At 34.2% G+C, this 24992-nt stretch overlaps 1 pseudogene; it reads right to left on the minus strand.

Annotated features, from left to right (window-relative positions):
* Positions 1 to 12264: 12264 nt before the first annotated feature.
* Positions 12265 to 23729, minus strand: LOC120146116 (annotated as a pseudogene).
* Between the last annotated feature and the right edge of the window lie 1263 nt (positions 23730 to 24992).

Below are 24992 nucleotides of genomic sequence, written 5' to 3' on the forward strand. Positions count from 1 at the left end.
AAGTTGGAATTATTTTGTATAAATGACATATAATAATTTCTTCGTTTAATCCTTGTGGTTAAAGATTTTCCAACAGATGATCAAATATAATGAAATCCTAAACAGCGCCTTCACCTCTCAGTCTCTTTTGCTCACATGCACTCTCGTTTGGTTTTTTGTTCTTTAGTTTTCCGTCATGTAAAATTGTAAACCCAAGCAGTGCTATGTCTTTCAGCTTTTTATTTACAAAGAAAAAATGGAGTAAGAATTACTGGAATGCAACATCGATTGCGTTTATTTTTAGTCTCTCCTCTCACTTGCAAGAAGGTATTTATTTTCTATTTTGGGCTATCCGGAAGTAAGTTTTTCCTCTTTCACACTTTCCTATTTTCAGCTCGCATTGTGTGTTTTATGTTGAAATTTTTATGTTTTTGGAACTGCATGTCAAGGATCTAGATATTTAGTATTAGTTTTGAACCAAAACCACCTAATTTTTCTTTCTTTCTTCTTAATCAAAACTTTTAGTACTCCTTATGAAGAAAAAATTAGTCCATCTAAATTTTTTTTATCTTCTTGTTTGGTTTTTCTTTAAATCAGGTAATTAGTTGTGAGTATCGACATAGTGAAATCTCCAGACTCAATCCGAGAGACTGCTAGTACTAGTTTACTGGGAATTGTATTGATTCGACTTGTGGTTTTCGATGTCCTGTGAGCTCGTATTCTTTTTAATAAGTTCATGTTGATTATGAGACTGATATATCGTGAACGAATTGGATTTTTTACATGCTTTGGAAATTTTACAGTTGAATATGTATTGAATTATAGCTTTAGAAGACAATTTTGCATGCACGTAACTTGAAAGGCATCATGACAGGGTAATATATTTAGAGCAGCTACTTGATATGTTGCCCAGTCATTGCACATTTTCACCTTTATTTATGGCATATATATGTTTGTTGCAGTGTCCTCTATATTTTACAATGTCTTTTATTGCAGACATGCCATTAATTTACAAGAATTATGGGGTCCTATGATTTTAGTTCCACTATCTGCTTTAGATTCTCATCATGTATGGCTACTAAGTAACATTAAACATGGAGCATTAGAAGTAATTATATGTTAAAAGGGTAGGCCATTAATGCATTTGCAACTGGTAATATTGTATTTCTCATCTAATGTTTATCTTAAACAACTCATTTGACGTCTTAGCTTTTAGAGTGACTATGACCGAACATCTTTCTCTTTATTTATTAAGTCCTCCTTTTGAATGAGTTATTAATTGATATTCTTGGTTTATTTTAGTTATTGCTTGGATGTATGTTGTAGTCCTATGAACTAAAACTCTTTACTATTTTCGCAGTCGTTGGATGTGCATGCTCAAGTTCCATCCAAACCTATTGGATTGTCCTACCAAAGTGCGGCAACTACGAACAAGACAAATTGGCCTTGTTACTTTTACTTCAACGATTTATAAAATAAATGTGATAGGTGCACTTTTCATGTTCAAAGTGTGGCAGTCGTTGGATGTGCATGTAATAAACCTTAAATTTATATTGAAGTAAACATTATCAAATAGCAAATTCATGTTAAAAATTCCAAAACAATTTAATTATATTCTAAACCCTAAATTTCAAAATACTTTAATTATATTATAAACCCTAAATTAATGTATTTTAGAATTTGAATTTTAAAATATAATTAAATTATTTTGGAATTTGGGGTTTAGAATGAAATTGAGGAATGTGTTGCAAGTTTTAAAAGTTGGGGGACCTAAATGCAAGTGCCTTAAAAGTTTAGCGACCATATTGCAAATGGACTAAATGTTGGAGGAATGCCGCATCATCTTCTTCTAACGGCAATGTAACGACGTCAAACGACCAGTTACATCGGGGACCATATTACAAACGGACTAAATATTGGAGGATTGTATTGCAAGTTTTAAAATTTAGGGACCTAAATACAAGCTTCAGAAAAGTTCAATGATCATTACAATACTTTACCCTTTTTGTTTATAACCCGCGCGACGCCCCTTCTTTAATTCCTTAAAACCTTTATGGTGTCTCCCTTATTCTGCCACCCTCGTTGTCGTCGTACCTTCATAGCTTAACACCATCGTCGTCCTCGACATTTATAGGTAATCCCACAGCGACCTTACTTGCACCGGTATTGTTTCAGAACATAATCGCAAAACCCACAAACCTGAGATTTCTACTGCCGCCACCCTTTTCTTGTTTTGGCCGTTTATGGGCTTTGTTCGATTGACGTACTTATGGGGAAGGTTTAGTGTAACACCCCAACCCGTACCCGACTCGGATATGAGTCCGAGATGTCACATTGACATTTTAAAACTTTTATTCTTGTAAAATAATTGAACATTTGAACTTATATTAAGAAAATATGATCATATATTGTTCAATTGTGTTTGGTATAAAATTTTGAGATAAAAACGTATTTATGAACAGTGAAATACGGTATGAACAGTACCGTGAACAATAATGAATAGTGCTACAGTGCATCGATGCACTGCTACAGTGACTTTTGTAAAACGTTCATAAAACTCGTAAAAATTTAACCGTTCATTACTATACAATTGTCATTTACATAAACACATTTAAAACATTACAAAACTCAAACGTATGACTTTTCAAAACCGATTAGAACATATTGGATTTAATCCTTTATTTACATGCCAACCACTTTCCTTATTACAAAATACATACTATACATTTCTTTTCTGATCGGATCTTTGGAAAGGAGAACTGACCTATCTTGCATAACTCTTATCAATCTTCCTCTTCTCAGAACCTACGCGTAAAACAATCACACGCTAAGTCTACGACTTAGTGAGGCATATAAAACATATAATAAAAATCATAAAACTTTTCATAAAGAAATACACTTAACACCATATACTTCATGTAATACAGTTCATATAACTAAAACATATATGCTTTTCATATAATCAATACATGAATCATGTAATTTATTTCATATAATAAATCAAATATGCATATCACCTTCAGTATATTTATTTAATCTCTTTATTATCCCATGTACACCAGTGAGAACTTAAGGTATGTGAGTACATTGAGGTTGTGCACTATTATGTTGTCACCACAGCTCGTATAATTGTCCCGAAGGACCAGTCCATAGGTTCCGAAGAACCTAGGTAATCAGTCCATATATTCTGAAGAACATAGGTAAACATTCCATATATCCCGAAGAACATAGGTAAACAGTCCATATGTCTCGAAGAACATAGGTAAACCCTCGACCCTTGGTATGCCAACTATACCCCTAGCTCTCATATCACATAACATGGGCATTATCATTTATAACAGTTCACATTACTTATTCATATCTTTTCTCTTATAAACACATATCTTTTCTTTTCAGTCATGTATCACATGTACGTGTAATCATTGATCTCATAATCACATGTTCCTTTTCTTCTTTCACATACCATATGTATGTGTAAACATATATCTAATACCATATAACACCTATCAAAAATGCATGTATTCGCATAGATCATTTCATATGGCTTTTATCATTTATCATTTGTTCATGTAACCTTGCATGTCATATCAAGTAACATATATCATATGTTGCATTTTCACGTAAGCATGTAAATCATGTAACATATAGTAACATACATCCATTTCTATGTACTAATACACACATAGTAATCACATAACATTTTATAAGTTACTTCTTACCATAGTAACTCTATCATTGGCTCATCGCAAACCAATGTTTGATCAATCACATAAGTACAATTTAAATTGCACTCACCTTAGCCTTGCTTGCTTTGATTCAATCCTAACTCTTCGATTGTTCCGTAACTTGTTTAGGCTCAATTTCTACATAAGCATAATTTCCGAGACGATTATGAGAAGCCTAAACCTTATAACTTGATGTTAATAACTCAGGCTAATTTAATAAACCAAATATCAGCTTTTTCCTTTAGGAGTGTATCGATGCACTATGGGTGCATCGGTACACAAAATAGCATCGAAATATCCTTGCATCGATGCACCCCTTAATGCATCGATGATCCTACCCAGAAATCACTGTTCATTGCACGGAAAATCACTCTTTCAATTTCAATTCTTCAAGTTTCATTCCCTTTCATATTCTTAACTCAAATATACATGCTTAAACTCATTTATATTTATTTATTTTCATCTTAAACCTCAAAATTCTATTCTCCATATAAAAATCAATAATCATACTAAATTTTCCATGTTATCCAAACTTAATTCTAATACTTCTAACTTCTTATTCTCATAGATGACAAGTCAAATTTATCCTCCAAATTCATTTAAACCTTCATATTCCAAATTTCACTTAAAAACCCATTTTCTTTAATCTTTCGTAACTTCTTCATCTTTTGATTTTAAGATAACTTAAGCTTTCCTTAAGCTTAGTTATCATCTAATGATCAAAACTCACTCTTAAAATTAACAAATAATCAACAAAATATAAACTCACCTTTGCTCTAGCTTGGGCACGTTGGGGAAGAGATGAAGATAAGTTTGGAAACTTATATCTTCACACATGCATCACATGGGTATTATAATACCCACTAAATTTTATTTAATTATTATTATTGTTCAATGACCTATTTGCCCTTTGACTCTTTCAATAATTACTAAAAACCCTTCAGGAAATACTTTCAAATAAATCATTAAACTTTTTAACTTTTCCACTTTAATCACCAAATTCTAAAATTTTACAATTTGATCACTAACCCGTAGTTTGGGATGTTACACTTAGCTAGCCGATGCGTCATCCCGGTCAACTTCACCAGCCATCTAGGTATGGTTTTGGTTGTTGTAGCGCCTTTGTTTCATTTCTACCGCCATCGTCGTTGGTCGTTTAAGGTATTGGCAAGTGTGACCGTGACATCCCCGACCCTTGTGACTGTTGCTGATAAAGTTTCATCTTCGACATCCTTGTTTAAGTATACTGAAAGACCCCTCTATTATATAAACAAAATTTTATATTCGAACCAAACCTGTTTTCGATTCCCCGATCGAGTTAGAAATAATTTTAATTCACCATTAAATTATTATTTCATGATCTCAAATTATTAAATTGGGTTTTTGAAGCGAATGTCATAATTTTTTATGGAGATTTTGACTCGGAATCAGAATTATCGCCTCTTTTACCATTATCCTCGAACTTCAAACCGACCCCTACTACTCATGTTGAGCGTGAGTGATAGTTAATATTTTTAGTCGTCTAGATTTGTCGGTTATTTAAATTATTTACCTAATTATTAAATTAATCTATAGGAATCGATTCGGGTTGAACCACTACACTAGTTGATTGTGATAGCCACCACGACCGTCGTTAGCTATTTTGTCGAGGTGTATCTCTGCACAGTGCTAAATTCTATGTGTTGTTTTGATTGTTTAACTTATTTGTTGTTAACATGAGAGTATGACTAATTTCTGACTATTGATTATCTGATATTTATTTGAAAAATGTTGTGTGAATAATATTGATATGTCAGACTCAAAATTTATGAGATGTATTCGGATTACTTGTATATACATTCAATTCAGATCATAATTTGGATATGTGTTATTCGGATATATGTTATTTGAATATGTGTTATTCAGATCGAATTAGACATTAGATATGTATGACATTTATATGTCATATTGAGACAAATTTTGATTAGGGAAGTTCATTACATTCACTCAACGGGGTGAAAGTCACTTTCGAATTCAATGGTCTCTATCTTTATGGTAGAGCCCACTTCATATGGTGTGGTTTGATTGTTGATAGTGTGGTTTTGGGTAACCCGCTCTTCAGATGATGTGACAGGAGTACGAGTGGGTGCATGAGCATTTGCATAACATTTAAATTTATGACTATCATTGTTTGATTTGGGTTATGATTATTACTTGTTGATTCGAACTATGATTTGAATAATATGACTTAGACTGTGAATATTTTTATTTGAATCGGATTGTGTTTTGATTTATGTTTGTTTGCACTTTATAGACATACTAAGTTTAATAGGTTACACCCCTATAGTTTACTTTTTAGATGTTTATATTTAGGCAACCCGATACTTAAAGTATTATTTCATCTTACAGATAAAATTATTATAATCAATATGAGATTTTATTTGAATTTTTTATTTTAGATTTTTATATGTATTTTTGGATTTATTAATATTTATGTAATTTGGGACTTTGGACTCTATGAATATGTTTGGACCGTTTATGGATGTTCATAAAATTATCAATTATATGAAATTTTCTTGAGATGATTATTTTTAATAAATTGTTGAAGTTTGAAATTGAAATAAAATGTTTCTAAGTTATATGGTTTTTGTGATTGACAAGTTTTAACGTCGACTCTCTAGATTCAACTTATATCTTTTAGGTCGGGTTTATGAGGTTACATTTAGTGGTAACAGAGTCAGGTTCAACCCTCGGACTATGGAGCTCAATTATAAAAATATTAACTGAAAACTATTTTTGCATGTATATAAATATTTTTGGGTGAAAATTAGAATCTTTAGAACAAAAAATAGTTTTCTTCTTTTCCTATTTTTAAAAGTAAAAAAATATTTTTTTATTCAAAAACACCAAGCACTAACTATGATCTTAAGTTTTACCTTTTATATATAATTCTCTATGGCACCTCATAAGAATTCTTGTTTAGCGACCAATCAAGGTTGTAACGCTTCTGCTAGAGTTAACCCTCTACCCAGTGGGTCAAACCTAAAATTCGGATCAAGGTGATGAGACTGAAAGAGATGGGCAAATTGCGAATCAAACTGAAGTTCGTTTGGCTAGGAATGGAAGCCCACATATACCTTTGACTCATGGTGATAGTTAACGGGGATTTGAGGATAGTGAGTTTGTTGAGTTAGATAATGTTGCGGTGAAGCGAGTACTATTTCGTTATCTCTGTCAGACTGAGGGTGTTAGGAAACCCAATCAACTGAGTTCTTAATGACTGGGATGATTTTGTTTGTAGGTAATATCAATACTGACTCCGTTGATGTTGATTACTGGCTGAAGAAACTGCAACGACTGTTTGAGGAAATGTACTACTCGACTAATTGTATGTTGAGGGGAGTTGTATCAATGTTAGACGGTGAAGCTCGGGATTGGTGAGAATCTGAAAAGGATATTGTTCCGGTCAGACAAGTCACTTGGGAGCATTTATGTCAAGTTTTTCGAGATCGTTAGGCGGGGACTGAGTATCTAGCAAAGTGTCGGGAGGATTTTCTGAATATGAAGCAGAATGATATGTTTGTGATTGACTATGAGATTTAATTTATGAGATTGGCCAAGTATGCTTCAGGGTTGATTTCGAACGAGAAAGAGAAATGAGATTGATTTTTGAAAGGTCTCTACCCTTCAATTCGTTCAGCGTTTGCCTTACACCATGACACTGTGTTGAATGATCTTGATGAGTGCTAGAGGAAGACAAGAGTGTGTCTTCGTTGTGGGTCTTTAAAGCACCGTTTCAAGGGTTGTCTTCTTCTGTCTACTAGTTCTTATGGTCCTAGTTAGTCTCAGGCTTCAATTTAGGCATCGACCTGAGTTAGGGATTAGGTTAGACTGACTAGTTTTGGTTCGGCTAATAGAGGTAGTCCAGTTCAAAGTAGAAGTTCATATAGATTTACAGAGAGGCAACCTGAGTTGGTAAATGTTATTCGAAGGTATAAGGGTAGGTATGAACCAAATGATATTAAAGGTATTTTCCTAACCATTATATATTTTTTGATATTTTGATAAATTTTGAGATTGAAATTTTTTTTAAGGAAGGGAGAATTGTAACACACCAAAAAATCCCCAATTTAAAATCCTATAAATTGGTAAATTTTGACCTAAATTCCTAATTCGAAAATGGTGACCAATTTGAAAATTTGGAAACCTTAGAGTTGTATTTCTTTAACTCTAGAAAGTTCAATGACCAATTTGATAATTTACCCATTTTGTTAATTCAGAAAACCCATCCCGTGTTTTGTTTATAACTGCGCGTCGCCTCCTCTTTAATTCCCAAAAAACCCTTACACCACCGCCTCTATTCTGCTGCCCTCGTCACTGTCGTACCTTAATACAATAATGTCGTCACCATCCTCGACGTTTATAGGTAATCCCACGGTAACCTTACTTTCACTATCATCGTTTCATATCGTAATCGCAAAACCCACAAACCCTGGATTTCTACCGCCATATTTGTGGTCTTGTTTTGACAGACTATGGCCTTTGCTAGACCGACGTACTCGTAGAGAATGCCTGACCGGCCGATGCACCGTCGGGGTCACCTTCACCGATTGTCTAGGTGTGGTTTTGGTTGCTGTCGCGCCTCTTTTTCATTTTTATCGCTGTCGTCAGCCGTTTAAGGTCTCGACAAGTGTGGTCGTGACATTTCCGACCCACAGGACTGCTGTCAGTAAAGCTTCATAACAGGCAGGCTCATTTAAGTATACCGATAGACCCCTCTGATGTACCAACATAATTTTTATATTCTAACCAAACCCACGATCGATTCCCAGATCAAGTTGAAAATAATTTTAATTTGCCGTTAAATTATTATTTTGTGATCTCAAATTATTAAATTGGGTTTTTTAAGCGGATGTCATAAATTTTGCAGGAGACTTTGACTTGAAATCGAAATTACCGCCTCCGTCGTCGTTACCGACAAACTTCAAACTGACATGTACTACTCGTATTGAGCATGAGTGATAGCTGATATTTTTAGTTTTCTAGATTTGTTAGTTATTTAGATTATTTACCTAATTATTAAATTAATCTTTATGAACTGATTCAGGCTGAACCACTACTCGGGTTGATCGTGATAGGCATTACGACCGTCGTTAGCTATTTTTTCGAGGTATGTCTCCACTCAGTGTTAAATTCTATGTGTTGCTTTTAATTTTTTGGCTTATTTGTTGTTATCATGAGCAGAGTTTCAAATCGCGGTCGCGGTCGCGTTTTCGGTTATTTCGGATTTATTGTGATTGCGGCCGTCGCGGACGCTATTGCGGTCGTCACGGGTAACTCGGACGGCGACGAAACCGCTATATCGCGGCCGAAATTGCGGTCGCGGATCGTTTTTTAAAACCCTGAACATGAGAGTATGACTTAGTTGGATTATTGATTATCTGGTATTTATTTGAAAAATGTTATGTGAATAATATTGATACGTCGGACTCAAAATTTATGTGATATATTCATATTATTTGTATAATTAGTGTAACGCCCCGAATCTCGGGTTAGGAGTTCGGGCTAACTCGATAAGGTTTTAGAAGAAAACCCAGTAGCTTGTAAGAAAAACCATGACGCAAGTTGTATGGATTTGGACTTGGTTGAGCCTCATCTTAAACTAAAAAGGAGTGTTTTTAATTGGTGACTAAGATTGGGAGGATCAAGAGTGCAATTTACCTATTTTCTTTATGAAAGGCTGATTTTTGTTTAATTGTGGGTGAGGTCATGTAACATAACTCTTTTTCTTCATGTCATTTGTCTTCTTCTCCCAAACCTTCATCTTCTCCCTTCCTTCTTCCTTCAAGTTGGATAGATAAAGGTGATAACTTGGTAAATTAGCAAGCTCAACTTAAGATTCTAAGGTAAGAATCCAAACATTCTCATCCCAAGCTCCAAGTTATGCTCTCAAGATCATGATTTGGCCATAGTTTTCAAATATGTGTTTTGTGGGGTTTAAGAGACTTAGGTGTTTTGACTCATTTTCAGGGAGTTCAAGTCTTAGAAATCATTCTTAAACTCTTCCTAACCCCTTTATCAAGTCAATAATACCTTTTTTATCATTGTCTAGTGAGAGAAGTTGGAGAAAGCTCCAAAAGCAAAATCAAGGAAAAACTTGTGCTTTGGTGACCTTGATGTGTTATTTTCAGCAACTAAAACAAAGGTAACTCACTTCTAACTCAACTCTACCACGTGTAGGTCATTAGATGTGTTTTGGTAGGTTTCATGAGTTAGGAAGCACGTTCATGTAGATTCACCAATCGGGTGCTTTCAATATATTTACAACCCTATTATGACCCCTCTTAATCCTCATAAGACTTTAGTAACAATTGGGAACCTCAATAGGGTCTTAGGAGAGGAAAGTTAGCATTTTTGGGAATGAATATCGATATTAGAAGAACAATACTGATATTATTCATCAAACAACTTAAAATAAGATAGTTTTGGGTGAGTAGTATCGATACTCATTCATGGAGTATCGAATATTGGGGTCCCAGTTTTAAGACTCACTGAATTGGTATCAAGACCAATAATCCAGTAGGAATTTTTTGTATCGGTATTCATGTAGGGTATCGATACCAAAGGTAGAGTATTGATACTCCTAGTTGGGGTATCGATACTAGGGTATTTTTCAAAATATAGAACCAAATTTTGGTATCGATACTCAGTCCGGTATTGATACTCAGTCCAATATCGATACTCAATCTAGTATCGATACCCCAACTCTAGAGTATCGATACTTGATCAGGAGTATCGATACTATCCTCTCTTATCAGTATAGTACATATAAACGATATCGATACCAAAATATGGGTATATATACTTGAGGGTCAGTTTTGATACTGAAGGGTTAGTATTAGTACTAACGAACAATTTTGGATAAATAATCCAATGATTAAGGGATTAGAGTTAAGGGCCCCAATAACATCAGAATAACAACAAATAAAACTCCAAGATGGATATCCCAGTTAGTGCTAAGGCACTTCAGCCGCCAGCTAGGCGCAAATTCCCCAAGAATCAATAGAGTAAGTTGGTCGGGTGTACATTTCCTAGGAAGATTCGAATTTCACCCCATATACCCAAGGGTATTTTAGAAATGCTAAAGAGGTGTATGAGCTCCGAGATGCAAAACCCTCAATTGCACCACGATGCCTACATCAGATGTTAGATCAGTATTTCTCATGTCTTCATACATGTGCCACTATGATTTGAATATTATGAATCGGGCTGTGAATATTTTTGTTTGAATCAGATTGTGTTTTGACTTGTGTTTGTTTGCACCTTAGAGACACACTAAGCTTAATAGCTTAGACTCTCATAGTTTCCTTTTTAGATATTCATATTTAGGCGACCTGATACTTGTAGCGTTATTTCATCTTTCAAATAAAATTATTATAATCAGTATGAGATCCTATTTGAATTTCTTATTTTAGATTTTTATCCGTATTTTTGGATTTATTGTTATTATTTATGTAATTTTGGATTTTAGACTTTATGAATATGTTTGGATCGTTTATGCATGTTCATAAAAGTATCATTTATATCGGATTTTCTTTAGACGGTTATTTTTAATAAATTGTTGAAGTTTGAAATTGAAATAAAATGTTTATAAGTTATATGATATTTTTTAAGTTTCATGAAAGACAAGTTTCAACGCAGACTCTTTAGATTCGACCTATATCTTTTAGGTCGAGTTTAGAGAGTTATATTTATGTATGTATGTAACCGCATAAAACATTAGAATAGTCTTTCCTTTGACTCTCCCTTAGATATTTAGATATTCGTGATTGCTTAGCTTGATTACTTGACAAGACTAGACGATCATTTCCCATGATATGATGGTGGGAATTATTGCCAATGTTTAATGAGATTATGTTATCCTCTATAATCTATGTTTGATTGTTATGTGAGAGGAGACAGTTATATATATTATATTATATTAGTATAAATTGTTACTAGTACTATGAGATTCCTCAATATCATCCATACGTGATTGCTACATGACACTAAGGGCTGCTATATTTGTTCTGACTGCCAAGTGAGATCAAGTGATATCATTATAGATTATTTGTGATATGTTTCATTTTTAATTGATTGTTAAGTGTTACTAATAAATTATTATTATTATTATTACTGTAAGATTTTTTAAAAAATAAATTTTTCGTTAAAAAATAAATGTCTAATGTAACAATCACATATGTCACTTATTTCAAGTGTCGGCATCTAAAATTATAACAAAAAAATCATTAGACAATTATTTTTAACGAAAAAATCTTTAGACACATAAAGTTAACTTCAAATATAATTCAAATACTTATTTTTACATTAAGTCTAATTATTATTATTGTTATTATTTATTTATTTTCAGTATTTTATTACTACAATTCACATACTTCACATGTAATGTCTACTTATTAATTGAGAAAACCAAACTTGTGAAAATACGAATAGACGTATTAGAAAGTAAAGAAAAATAATGAAAGAAAATGGGACCAGTAATCACTTCATACAATGTGTGGCAACACATACATTTTGTTCTTTGTAGAGGCACAATATCACCATTCCATCTGTTAATATTAACCTACGAGTTCACAAAAGGAAACAAAAGATGGGCATTATCCCAACATAGAGAAGGTAATATTTGTTGCTGAAGAAATTCGGATATTGGCCCCAAAAGCTTAGACACCAATGCTCGAAATGGAACTTGGAAAAGATGCATCTCCGCTTGGTAGTCAGTCTTCACAAAAGAATTATGACGGATCTTGTTAATAATCACATTTCCACTATGTACACGATAACTTAAACCCTGCATAAGAATTGCAAGACCAACAAACACCATAACCGTCATTTTCCGGTAACCTAGAGATGAGAAAAAGATCGTAAACGATGGAACTCGAATCCCAAACTCACTACATAAGGGTTGTTCCATTATGAATGGTTAGCGACAAACGAATGGATCTATACTCACCTCGGTAGTCAGAAAAAACTAAGCAAGATCCTTTATGAATGGTTAAACTCTGCATACTATAACATATAGTTTGCACACTGCAAAAGTTAAAGAACCAAAATTAGGAATAGAAAAGTGTAACAGTCCAGGATATTGCTAATTTACATCCACTCCATAGCTCCCTATTAGTGTAGGGTGAAGAAGAGGGAAATAAAAATTTTGAGCATATTCCGTAAGGGAAAGAAGATTATTTTTCACCCTTATGCATAAAAAACAAATTATTTTTCACCTTTAAGCATAAAAACAAATTAATTCTTAGGTGTTGTGTAAAACAAGTTGGAAAAAGGAACATAAAGGATGGAAATTTATTTGAAATACAAAAACACTTTCAGGAAGTGCATAAAGAGAGATTACCTTCGCATGACAAATCTTCGTTATAGCTTCAACATGAAAATTCTGCAGTTCTTCGAGAGATGTAACATCCAGAGTACTGATATCTTCACCCTGTAAAAAATAGTTTATCAGTTTAGGTTTAAAACTTTTCTAAGTTCCAACACAAGCTCAAAATCATGGGTCTGCATGGTGGCATAACCATCTAAAATTAAATATACATACAAACCATTATCATACAACCAACTCAATACACGTAACAATCAAATACAACCTCATAGACTCGCATCATATTTGAACAAGGTATACCATAAAATACACACAAAAATGCATCTCCATGGTTCACTTGAATGCTTGATTAACTGGCTTTAAACCTATTGAACTCCAGAAAAATGAAGAGATGGTTGATGGTGAATTAATTGATAGACCAAAATCCAATACAAGGCTGAAACTAGCACACCGACAGTTTAATACATTTGCTAAATACATTAATGATCAGATGATTGAGGAAAAGACCAGGGAAGAGCAAATAGAAACGTAAGAAGTGTAAAAGACTCCAGCATTTGCCTGTGGTGCTATACTATCCTTCATCAAGTATAAGGTAGGCTGAATGCACGCTTTATCCAATACCAAAAGTTAACCGTTTGTTTTCCTCATTTACTTCAGTTGACAGAATTCGTCTTGTACATAAGTTAATACTCAAAACAGTTAAGATTGAGGCTTGTTGTGGCCTCCTATTCCCAACTGGTCTATCAAATTGATGTTTAACACTCATCCTATGCCAGGATCAATTTCTACAAGAACCATACGTACACACCTTATAGCTTTCCTAGTTTGGGAAAGTCATACACCTAATAGCTTTCCCAATTAAATACAACACCGAGTCTATATTCATACTAGGGAACAAAAGAGAAACCTTTAATCAAAGCCAACTATAAACTGGCATGGGAAAGGAAACATGTGTTTCCATTTCTTTAGAGTGTAATCAAGAACAACATACCTTCATTCTGGAGACGAGCCTTTCTAGTTCCTCACATCTTCTCCTTTCTTCCTGATAGCAAGCTCTTAACTCTTCATATGTTTCCATCCCATGTAAATTTTCAAAGGTTTCTTCCTCCTTGAATGATTGAAATGAGTGACCATTGGATGGAAAAGACCCGTTTCTTGCTCCTGTTTGAGCATCATTTGATGATATGTCCTCGACATTAACACCATGTTTTCTCATCTTCGCAATTAGCATCCACATGTTTGTCAGCTCATTTTCCAAATCTTCTTCGTGCCTATTTGCTTCATTAATTCTTCTCCGTAAATCACTTTCTATTTGCTCTTTCTCAGATAGGGCAGCTTCCAGAGCCGCTTCCCTTTGGTTTCTCATGTTAAGTTCTTTCTGCAACTCCTCAATAAGGATTCTGTCCCCTTGTTTCCTGTGACCTAGCTCAAGCCTATCACTCCTTTTATTTTGTCTAAAATCATGTGTAGTAGTCCTCTCACAACAATTGGATCTGCAGTGGGCCTCCTTCGCAGCAGCCAGTTCACCATTCAGTTTAGCATTTTCATAAGAAAGCCTGGTTACTTCTTCAGCCAAGTTTCGAAGTTCAACTGCAGCTGCAGCAGCCAACTCTTTCGCATATGAAGCTTCCTCTGTCAGTTTATTACTTTGAATTTCAAGACCGTCCTTCTCTTCTGTTAGTTTAACATTTTCTTGCTTCAGACTCTCCATCTCAGAAGCCTAATAAAATGAAAACAGGTTGAAAACATCAGTAGAACCTTCATGGAAGAGCAATACGCATCCCTCATTAAGCTCTGAACAGAAGTGACATACTGAGTTCATATTGCTTAAGATGCCAGAACTTATAAAGAAAAAGGAATAACCTGAAAAAGAACTTGGGAACTCAAAGAGGTACATTTGTCACACTCTTTAGCATCCTCCCGGGAAAATACTCTATTCAAGCTCATGACACTAGTTGGTGTATTGTCATCACCATGAGTTTCTTCACATGAATCAATTCCATTCTTCCCATCATTGTGCTCTAAAAGTTCGGCAGAGCAAGTTTTTATTATAGTCTCACTATCTGCACTTTCTTGTGGATTCCTGGAGCTTTTATAATTCAGCTGTTGCCTTAGTAGAAGAATAGTTTCTTGCATCTCGGCATTCTCTGATGTCTATTAGGATAATCAAATTAATAATACAAAGACTAAATAACCTATGGAGAAGACAGTGAAATCCTACCTTCATTTGAAGTTGCTCCTGAAGAACTCTATTGTCCGCTGATTTAATCTTAAATACACATCCCATGACGATGCATTTAAATTAGTAAAATATTCTTGGCATTTACCATTGAAATACCATTCCCACAACAACAACATAAATAGGATAACATAACTTTTTTTTTTATAAGTGGAGGCCTCGTTAACCCCCCCCCCCCTTGATGATTATTAAAACGCCCTAAGGTGTTCCATAATCAGCGGAAGGAGGAAAAGAGTGCCTCAAATTTCATACCATTCCCGCAACAACAATATAAATAGGATAACATACCTCAAGTTCAAAAGTTTTCTCATTTAGCTGTGTTGTAAGCTTTGACAGGGCCTACAATAGAGAGTAATAAAATCAATCAGAAAGAGTGAAGCCAAGAAAAAGCCTTCACAGAGAATTAATGAAGATATTCCTATTTACTAGCTATCAACCCATACCCAATTCCCCAAAAAAGTATTAAAAAGAAAACAGCAGTTTATTTTCTATTTTTTTGGGTCATCAAAATTCAAAATTTCAAAGCATTGTAATTTCTTGTTCTTCAATTGATCCCCAGTATAAAGAAGTTTAATGTAAGACGGAAGTTACATTGAAACTTTGAAATCAAAGATTACACCTTTCTTCAGCCAACTGGCTGTGAATTAAATTGGAAAACCCAAGTTGGACATTATGCAAATCTGTCTTCTCAATTAAGTAGCATCACCAGAAACTTCAGATATCAAATATCTGTGAACTTCCAAAGCTTAATTTCCTATTTGTGGATTACATCCATGTAACATCAAAGCGTTTTAATTCACCCAAACTGTTCCAACCCATTACTTGATGCATACTAACCTGCGACATTTCAGCAGTATTTAATGTATTAGGCGTCTTCTCAACTGATCCAATCATTCGTTGTTCCAAAACACGTATTTGATGCCTGTTTTCATTGATTACATCCTTCAACTTCCGCATTTGCTCCTGTATTAAGCAATATGAGCATCATAAGTTACCAATCATTGTAAATTAAATTTAGAGATTTGCAGAAGGTGCAGAATTTAGTGTAGCTCACTCTAAGCTGTGAATCTCCAGGATTGCTGGCTGCTTTCTCAGAGAGCCTTTTCAGAGAACTAATAGACAATGCCACTTCTCCAGCCAGCATTTTCATCTGCTCTTGAAGAAGATCCATTTGATCTGAAATAGTGGTCCCACTCTGGAAAGTGCATTCAACTCCCAGTCAATATATCGTTTCAATCCTAAGGAATACTATAACACTTGCACATTTTCCACAAAAACCACAACATGAGCAGACGAACTGTTTTCCACAGATTACAAGAGAGAAAACTTATTAGAACTTAAGTAATCAATGGCACCACGTAAAACCATAAGGACCAAAACCAATAAAACTGCCAAAAGAATATGTTCCATTAAATGCAACAGTTACAAACTATTAAACAAGTTATTTTTAACAACGGCAAAATCAATACACTTCCCTTAGAAAATTCCAAACAGTGTTAGCCATACATAATTCTGAGACTCCTATGCATAATACAAGTTAATCAACACAAAAATAAGTTCTAGAAACTTCTTTCTATGATGCATTACTTGCTACCTTGTAATACCTATATATGAAAATGACCCAAAAGTAATGAGAGTTTGTACCGGAGGCAAACTGCCTTCAACAGTTGCACTAAACAAATCACCAGCTTGTGTTCTTTCGGGAAATGAATCAATAATTGCAGGATCATCTCCTCTCTTGCTAACTGATTTTCTCCGTCCATCTTTCATATCACTAAATGTAACTTTTTCTTGCAAAGATTTAGAAGAAGATGCGGGAGATCCACTTGCTGAACTCCCACTATCAGCACTTGCTGATACTCCAGCTAGATTCTCAGGTTTCTGCGCGGGGGGGCATTTATCAAAGGCATCGGTTAGTAAACTGAATCTATAACCATAAAATCAATGGTGCCAACAGCAAGGGAGATGGGGGGGGATTTAGAAGCACCAAAATTGAGTTTCAGTCTCATTTCAATGTTCAAATACAAAGCTGAGCAAGAGACCTCACAGAGAAATTTTACGTAGCATTTGGAATCCTAGTCCTTTGCAGTTACTTATTATGAAGAGTCATTTAAACTTTTTCAGATTCAACTTTTTAAAAACTATAATGACTGCTCCTGTCTTGAGAAAAAATTATAACTTCTAAAAAAAAAGAGATATTCAAGGTTATCATAATTGCATTCTTTGATATGAAAAAGGTCTTTTCCTGTTATAGTTATCCAAGTCTTAGATTCAGCAGAAATGAGATACTCACACACATATGAAACATCAAGAGACAGCTGTACACTATTGATGTAAAGTCAAGGAAGAGGGAGTATAGATTGGGGACGGGTTAACTGTATGTAACATGATAAGACACTCACAGAAACATGAATGGTATTGATAGCAGTTTGTATCAAGTATGCAGAGAATAAAGCATAAAAAGCATAGATATATTAAACATGAAAAAGGTTTACAGAGGTAAGTTGAGAGAAGCATACAAACAAAAAGTTGAACAATGAAACAACATAACAATGGTCATCATATATTTTCTACTGTGACAAACACCATAGTCCACAAATAAATCTCCACTTTCACCCTCTATGCTAAAGAAGAAATAACAGAATACATATCTGAACTTACTCTTAGTTTAAACCAGCCAAGCATTCCTCTCCTCCTGTTCTTTCTATAATCTTTCACCAACTCATCCAGATTGGTTACATCATCCCTTCCTTCCACTGAGAACTCTGAAGCACAGCTTCCAGCATCATCATCAATTATGTATTCTCTTTTCCTATCTGGCAAATATGCTAACTGCATCATCAAATGCTAATGTAAATTTCAGGAAATAATACCCGGGAACTCAAATTGTCAAGAGAAGCACACCACTGAAATATTTACTTCAAAAAGCGTAATCTTACATATCTGTGTGATATCTAAGATTGTGAAACACCAGGAAACTATTATTCATGCTAATCATGCTTCAAATGATAAATCACACACCTCATCTTCCCCAAAAGAATGCCTCCGTCTATGTCCAGATCTTTCAGGAATGCTTGATGGTATGGAATTCTTGGTAGAAACCAGAATTAGTTTTGTTAACCGCTGAATTCTCCCCATCAATGCTGCCTTTGCTTCTTCTTCTTCTTCCAGTCGTGACTGTAGTTTGACCTGACCAGCTTCCAGCTTTGACACCATAAACAAATGTATATTAGATACAAAAAAAAAGAAATGACAAACACCTTAATAAAATCAATTTTGATGTTTAGAGGGCCACATTGGAGTATTTTCATTTTAATTGGAATTTAAGAATACTAATAATACAGCACACTCTATCACAATGAAAATGATTCTGTCTGGGTATTGGCTTAATATCATCAATTTTTACTGTACATGCTTTGGAAGAAATATCCAGAACGACAATCAAAATTCTTAAAGAACAGCAAAAAAACCTGAAGCTTTAGATTAACCAGATCTTCTTGTGTGGCCGCAGCCATGTAAGGGTTTTCCATAATCCCCTGTCGTAGTTGCTCAAGCTCATGCTTTAAAGAGGTAATTTCCTTCTGGTACTTTTTTATAAGTGACTTCTCATCCATAATCTAGACAGGCAAGGAAAACAAATCACATGGCAGCCCAATAATGTTTCATCTAACACTAGAAATAAATATAAGTCTGGCATTTACCTTATTCTGGGAAGCTTTGATTTCCACATGCTTGCTTTGATGGGCAAACTTTAATGTGTTATGTGTTTCTTCACTGTTGCTAGAGGCAGGTGTCACTGTACAGATGAGCTGCAACGAGGTTGAAAATATAAAGAACATTATTGATAAACATGCTTTGGCAAATACAATGACGATGGCAATGAAAAGCAGAGAACAGCTGAGTCAGCAACATTATTTTCAAAAAGGGGAAAAGTCATAAGCAAACATCTTAGAAAATGCTAATAATGAACTTACAGAAATCCGTCCATGGCCACTAAGGGATGTCTGCAATAAGCGGGTAAGCTTGGAATCTCGGTATGGAATATGAGTTGCTTTTCCATCCGTCAGTTTAGAAATTACCTAAAATGTGAGTTAAGAAGCAAAAAGTCTCATAATCTGATCAGAGTTTGTGCCAAGAATATATGCCAATAGCAACTTATACACTAATAGGCCTGGTAAAGTATATGTACGCTTTAACAAAATCTTTAAAATCATTCGATGACAATTTCAGAAGTTGATCCACTTATTGCACCACAATTCCTAGCACCATTGCAATTAAATCCAACTGGAAAGTTCTCCAAAATAGTTATTAATAAGATTCATAGTTATAAGTAAATTGCACAATATATAGACTAGATAAGAATAACATCACAGGCAAGGAGGGAAAGGAGACCAAGCATGCAACTAAACAGAAATAGTTATAACCTAATCATCTCAACTATTAAAATGGAAAATGATAATTCATAGGAAAACAGCAGAGATGTCATACAGTTCCTAGAGTCAGTAAGCTTTTATTTATGATGAACCCTCTTTTGACGCAGTCATTGTTCATTTTAGAGCTTTCAATCCAGCAAGATAATTAAGTTGCAAAAAAGAATTATCAGAAAAATCAACATAAAGTTTGCATAAAAAACCTCAGTCAAAGATGGTTATTAAGAACTGTTTATACCAAATTCAAAAAGATTGTCCAAGAAGACTAAAATGAAGTCTAGATAGAATTATCTATATTGAACAACTAATAAAAACCTTCTATATGACATACATCATCTTCCCTTTTCAAAATAGCTAAAAACCACTAATAAAAACCTTCTATATGACATACATCATCTTCCCTTTTCAAAATGGCTAAAAACCACTTCAAATTCCCTTCTACCCAGCACATTTGAATACAGAATTTCCAGCCCCAATTACCTCTGCCTTTATTTGATATGGGGAATTATATAATTTAAGGCATTCTGCTCAAATTTTATGCTTCTATATACAAGAAACTATTAAGTTTTGATTTAAACGAAAGAAAGTACCAGGGTAAATATAGTGTGACTCCGGCTGCTAAGAAGGTTGAAATTATTAGAACCAACATGCCTATGTTCTGTAACATCGGAAAAATACATTAAAGGATAGAAGAGAGTGGAAATGAGAAGAAGAGAGCAAAACTTAATCAGGAAATCATCAAATCTGAAAAAAAGATTAAAAAAATTAAAGTATCAAAAGAGAAATGTCCATGTATGGAAGTCTTAGAATAGGGAAAGTGAATGTCAGTGTACCTTCTCCAGTTGCTATCAAGGAAAGAGCATGAGCAGGGGATAAAACAACTTCTTCTTTGATTCCCTCAACATAAGTTCCCTGCTTAAGTTATATAACACAAATTAAAATCAAGAAAAGTTTAAAACCAGATACATGCTGCAGAGGCTTCTGTAATATAGTAGGCATAACTCAAAAGTGTAAGGTTAAACCACAAAGAAGGGCATATGCTGGCACAAAAACAAATAACATGGAACATCCTCCACAGAAAATTATGTAGATTACAAAAGAAATGCACCTAACAGGGTGAAATGTAGAGAGAAAGGTAGATCACCTGAGCATCCTCTCTTATCCTTAGATTCTGACCTGTTGTATCAAGTAAGTCATTGATGACCTGGTGACAAGAGAACAAAAGCAAGAGGTTTCTTTAACGCAACCACCAAGCAAGAAGTCTGAATAGCATTCACTTAAATTAAGCAGGGATTTAGGCATTTAGCACACGCATGATGCTTCTAGAGATCTTACAACAAACTGAAAACTAGAAAGACTAAGATCAATCGGCCAATTATGCTTGCAGCAAAGCTATATTAAGATCTTTTGGAAATTAGTTCATCTTCGATTCACTAATGCAGTTTCCAGACCAAGTAACCTATTTTATACAGACTGAATAGCATGGTTGATCTAATCACCTGAAGCTTTACATACTTGCATCATTCCTTTGGAAACAAGCATGAAAAGAAAGAATATAATCCAATGAATATAAAAAGCAAGTAATGGCACTTCTTTAATGCTTGTCCATACATTTACTAAATTCTATATCCAAAGATGAAAACCTAACCTCAACAAAAATTTGAATCCATATAAAACTATGGTCCTAAACTGAATAGATATTACAAAGAGTTCTGAAACCCTTGATAGTATTAAACACCTACTATCATGATTAAAGCCTACAAAAATTTCCCTCCAACCCAAATAGTGAGCACAACTTTCAATAAGATCATGAGGAAACAAGGGAATAAAACACTCTGCAACACAGATAAAAAACACTTATTGTCCTCTGGCTACTTAGCTATGTTTCTTTTACAGCGCAAAAACTCCTATAACTCAACCACATACCTTAACTTTTACCATGTTAAATAAACGTGTTAGCTGAGAATAATAATATGAAGGAAAAAAAATCATAAAATGAAAATAAGACCAGGACCAACCTCATTGTAAATCTCGAGATATGAAACACGAAGAAGAAACTCCCTCCCAGGTGTCTAACATAAAAGCAAGGTTACTCAACGCAAAGATATTGTCTAAAAACACAATAAACGAATGGAAGATCAACCAGTTACCTCTTGTATGGTGGAAAATACATCCTTAACAGCTAATGGAATAATTCCAGGTGATTTTTGCTCCCCCTATGTCAAAAAATAAGGCCAAGGTTGCAGCATAATAGATAAGTAGTCATAGGATAAATGATATACATCCATGAAAGCAACCCCACCCCACCCCCCCCCCCCCAAAAAAAAAAAAAAAGATAATTCACAGCTCTAAGGGACTTTATTTATTACTAAGTTATATCGACTCTCTGGTAAAAGTACTAGAAACAGAAGCATTAGAATTCACACATATTTCCATTGGCGCAAAGCCATTTTGTGTAAAGATATTGATTGTTATGCTTGGAGTGCTTTCAAGATCATTAAAACCATTCCACAAGTATCCAGCACCCATCAGTTAGATCATTCACTAAAAAGAAGCTCCAATATCTGATAAAAAATGTTTATGATATATATACAACTTATCAGGCAGACATGACAAGTTAGAAGTGACAGAATCTCTTGTTCTACACTTACATGCATTGTATGAGTCTTCCCACTACTCGTAACACCATATGCAAAAATTGTGCCTGTATGCAAGAGATAACAGTAATTATTCCTCTAACTATTCATGAAGAAGTGGCAATTGGTGTGGTGTGTAGTTGTTGCTGAGCAGCAACTTACCGTTTATCCCTTGCATGGCACCACTTACAACATGCTGAGCAGCAACATCATATACATGGCGTGTAGTTGTTGCTGGACCAAACACTCTATCTGTAACACATTAAAACCAACTTAGAAAATCAAAAACCATAAGTATCTGAAACAAAGGCAGAATGTATCAACGCTCCTGAAAGCTGAATTCATTAAACTATCAAATATAAACAAAAAGTAAGGACCTTCGTAAACTATCAAATGTAAACAAAAAGAAAGGATCTTTGTAACCAAAATCGTACATTAATCAGTTCAATTTTTTTAAACACTTGCACTCGAGAATCTAAAATTCCAAAAATATATATTCTAAAAAAAATCCAAAATATTTGTACATTATTGATTTACTCAGCGCAAACGTAACAAATGGAAGATAAATTGAATAAAATAAGAAAGTTAGAAAATAAATAACGCAAAATGAAAATTGAAAGTAATTGACAACTCTATAATCTAAAAGAAATCATATTATTACATGAATGAAAATTTATTGCATTCTCAAAAAAAGTAATGTAAGAAAAAAATTACTAACCAAAGCCATAAGCAATAGAAGGATTAAACTCGTTCCTTACTGTATAATCCCCATCTGCATACCACGCTATCTCGTCTCCTTTTTTAATTTCTCTAGGACTGTTTCCGACAAAATAACATAAATATTAAAAACGAAACAACCAAGCTTAAGCATTGGTCAGCGGCAGCTAAATAACGGACCAATAGAGTACAAGCACAGGGAAGGAGTACCTGAGAGGACGAAAACGGACGGTGACGGTAACATTCTCTTTAGGTTTGGAGGTCTCCGGGCGTTCGAGGTCGATAACGGGCGGGCTACGGCTCGGGCCAGGGTAGGGACTAGACGAAGAAGCTGGAGACGAGGATAGTCTAGAAGGAGGACGAGACGACGTCGTTGACGAAGCAGTCCCCGGACGAGCGGTCGGTTTGGAAGAAGGCGATGGAACGGTAGATTTACGTGAACGGAACGGCGAGATGGAAGATCGATGAGACCTGGTAGACATCTTGTGGATGAAAAGGTCAAAAGTAAAGTCAAAGTTGTAGAGAGAAGAAAGTACGGAGCCGGCGACAAGAGGGGCGAAGCGACGACTATGAAGAAGACCGTGCCGCCCTTTAGCTGCTTCTTTTTCTCTCCTCTCCCTCCAAAACGATTCTTTTATTATTTTAATTAATTGTCAGATATGCCCTCGATGTCAGGTATCGTTGTGTTTTGAAATTTGAACTTTTTGTACGGATAAAAATGGGAAATTGGTGAAAAGGATCCTGTTTTTTCATTTGTATTTTCAGTTTGACCCTTACCTTTTCGAGCTCTGAGCTATCCTATTTTGAACAGAGTTGCTTCTTTTTCCGGCTCATGTGCTCTGCATGATCAACCAGTAACGGCTTCGACATACTTTAAAATTAATAAAATAAAATCTGATTTTAGACGTAATATATATAAATCAAACTTATTACCACAAAATCAGTCAACTGGATTAAAGGTGTTGTCATTTGTGAATACGGTTTTAAATTTAGAGATAATCAATTGATTTAAAGATAATTTAATATTTTTAAAGGTGTTGTCATTTGTGAATACGGTTTTAAATTTAGAGATAATCAATTGATTTAAAGATAATTTAATATTTTTATTATCATTTAAGATAAATTACATTTAATAATTAAACTATCATTTTACTTCATTTGAGTACTTATGCTTTTAATTTTTTTCAAAATCATGTCTAACATTTTTTTTGTTTCATTTTAATACTCACCGTTAAAAACTTAACACGTTTAGTATCTAATATATCAATTTTGATCTCTTTTAGTACCTAAACTTTCAATCTTTTCAAAATTTAACGGTTTTTTTATTAATATGGGGGTAAGTGTAAGGCAATATATATTCAAATATAACTCTCAACCATTTGACATTGAACGCACACACCTCTAGCATTCTGGGTGTTCGAACCCGTGACCTCAAGGCACAACATCAATTCCTTTACCACTAAGTCGCTCAATACGTCCTCAAAATTTAATGTTAAATTTTGAAATGTGGTACTGAAATGAAATAAAAAATAAACTTTAAGTATGATTGTAAAAATTAAAAGTTTAGAAATTAAAACAGATCAAAATAAATAGTTTAAATACTAAACGAGTAATTTATCCTATAATTTATTACTTATATGGAATTTTATGAAAATTATCCATTGATTATAATTTTTTAATAGAACCTTATTCATATTCCTCTCAAATTTAAAAATTGCTATATATTTAAAAATATATATATTTTTCTATTGAAAATCTATTTTCGATTATTCTGAAATTTTATAGATTCGACCCTACTAAAATTTTAAAAGTTCGCACTCTAACATAAAATCTTACGTCCATCTCTAACCTTATCGAATTTTCTACTAAATTTTATTAACATTCTCTTATTAATAATAT

Source organism: Hibiscus syriacus, unplaced genomic scaffold (genome assembly GCF_006381635.1).
Source record: "Hibiscus syriacus cultivar Baekdansim isolate YM2019G1 unplaced genomic scaffold, ASM638163v2 tig00110895_pilon, whole genome shotgun sequence".
In the NCBI taxonomy this organism is placed as follows: domain Eukaryota; kingdom Viridiplantae; phylum Streptophyta; class Magnoliopsida; order Malvales; family Malvaceae; genus Hibiscus; species Hibiscus syriacus.